The 2,547-nt window shown below is 38.5% G+C and overlaps 1 pseudogene; it reads right to left on the reverse strand.

Annotated features, from left to right (window-relative positions):
- Positions 1-1,612: 1,612 nt before the first annotated feature.
- Positions 1,613-2,066, reverse strand: LOC122729950 (annotated as a pseudogene).
- Between the last annotated feature and the right edge of the window lie 481 nt (positions 2,067-2,547).

Consider the following 2,547-nt stretch of genomic DNA (forward strand, 5'->3'; position numbering starts at 1 on the left):
AAAAATTAAATTAAATTAAGGAGTGAAAAGAATACACTTGGAGAAAGGGAAAAGGAGAGGTGGGATGGGGTAAAGTATCTCACATAAAAGAAGCAAGAAAAAGCTTATGCAGTGAAGGGGAAGATAGGGGAGGTGCAGGGGATTGAATGAGTCTTACTCTCATCAGAATTGGCTCAAAGAGGGAATAACATACACACTCAATTGGGTATAGTAATATATCTTGTTCTGCAGGAAAGTGGCAGGGGAAGGGGATAAGGGGGGAGAAAAGAAGGAAGGGAGGGCAGATTGGGGGAGGGAGCAGTCAGAAGCAAAAGACTTTTGAGGAGGGATCAGATTAAAGAAGATAGAAAATAGAGTAAATATCAAGGGGAGGGAATAGGATTGAGGGTAATACAGTTAGCAATAGTAACTGAAAAAATTTGAAGCAGAGATTAGAATGGAACACTATTGTGCTATAAGAAATGATGAGCTGTATGCTATCAGAAGGACTTATGAAAAATGCAATCTATCTACAGAGAAAGAACTGATGGAATCTGAATGCAGATTGAAGTATAATTTGTGTTTGTTTTTGTTGGTTCCTCTTTTTAAAGACTGCATATGTATAACATGTTGAATTGCTTGAGTTCTTAAGGGGGGGAAGGAGGGAGGAAGAGAATTTGGATAGAAAAAAATTACATTTTCATTTTCACTGATTTTTAGTTTCCTCTGTAATTCTGTGTGTTTCATGGTTTATCAGGATATAACATAGGCAAAATATTAGTACGACAAGATGAGTCTTTGTTTCAGAGGAAAGTCTGGAATCATGAAAGGAGCTCTGCAATTTTCCATAGGCAATTCATACCAATCTCCTCTTCCTCTTTAATTCTGTGTCCATCTCATCCTATGTATTCATTGTCTATCTAACTGATAAACACTTATGGACATTTATTATATAACTGCATGCCATAACCTGGACAATAAGGCATTTTTCATTCACATTTTCCATGTGTTCATGGTTTGACTGATATAGATTTTTTTTCAGGATGCTTTCCAAAGATTTCAATGTCATATATAAATAGGAGTATCATATGGAAAACTTCTTGTTATGTAAAGTAGCCTTATTGAACTGAGACTCCATGCTGAGTCTTTTCCACAGCAGTCATGAACACCTTAAGCAAGCATATGAATGCTTGTTTTGTACATTGTCTAATATTAATGATCAGAGTCATCGACAAAATTTTATTGTCATGTCATTCAAGTAATCTTACATAATTTTGATATCTATGTTGGAGGATCTTCTTTGAAGTGAATATTTAAGGCAGGATTTTGTTCTGATGAGTCGTTTTCTTTAATACTCAACATTCATAGTAGGACCTTGCGTTCTCTGTATCTCCTAATCAAATGTTTAATGGTAAAAATGTGGCCTATTGCAAAATGTCACTTTTTTTAGGAGCAGTTAACAAGTTTAATTTGGTGAAAGCAGAGAGCAGGTAGGCCAAAGAGGACATGTGGTGGGGGTTGGAAGGAAGGATGTTGGTAACCCTGACAATATAGTTAGTTGCTTCAGGGGCGAGAGGATCATTTTCACACTGAGAAAGTTAGCGGATTCTTTGTGGAAAGGGGACTTTTGTTCTCAGCCATTCAGCACCATCCAGACTAGCTCTTCATAGCTGATACAACCATTGCTGTCCTCACGCCCTGCCACCAACTCTTCCACTTCTTCCTCGGTCATCTTCTCACTCAGAGTGATAAGGTCATGCCATATTTCAGCGCCCACGACTGTGCCATTCCCTTCCTTATCAAACACCCGAAGCCCTTCTATATAGTCTTCAAATGTGCCCTGGTCCTTATTCTTTGCTACAGTCTGTAGCATTTGCAGAAAGTGTTCAAAGTCCAACACCTTCACATTCATCTCACCACTCTTGGGATTCCCTAAGACTGAGCACCTCAGCATTGGTGGGTTTCTGGCCCAAGGCCCGCATCACATCCCCACGCTGACTGTATAAGATCTTTCAATCCCCAGTGAGGTCAAACAGCTGGAAGGCCTCCTTGAACTCAGCAGCCTGATCCTCTGTGAAGTCACACATCTTGGCCTTGCAGCTCAGTTTCTGCTGCCGCCTCTGCTGCTGCTGCCTCTGCTGCTGCTGCTGCTTCTGCTGCATGTAATGGCTCCCACAAAATGTCACTTATAAAAGCTTTCCTATTCCCTACTTATACATTCATCAAGGATTCCCTTGATATGTGTGTAGATTATTCCCATTAAAATATTATATATTATGACCAAACAAGGGATAGAGAATATTATGAAATGCAAAATGGATGATTTTGATTACATTAAATTAAAAAGGTTTTGTACAAACAGAAGCAATGCATCCAAAATTAGAAGGGAGGAAGAAAGCTGGGAAACAATTTTTATATCCAGTATTTCTGATAAAGGCCTCATTTCTAAAATATATAGTAAACTAAAGCAAATTTATAAGAATCCAAGTCATTCCCCAATTAAAATGGCCAAAGGATATGAACAGGTAGTTTTCTGATGAAAAAATTAAAGCTATCTATCGCCATATG

The sequence above is a fragment of the Dromiciops gliroides genome, chromosome 5 (assembly GCF_019393635.1).
Source record: "Dromiciops gliroides isolate mDroGli1 chromosome 5, mDroGli1.pri, whole genome shotgun sequence".
Classification (NCBI taxonomy): Eukaryota; Metazoa; Chordata; class Mammalia; order Microbiotheria; family Microbiotheriidae; genus Dromiciops; species Dromiciops gliroides.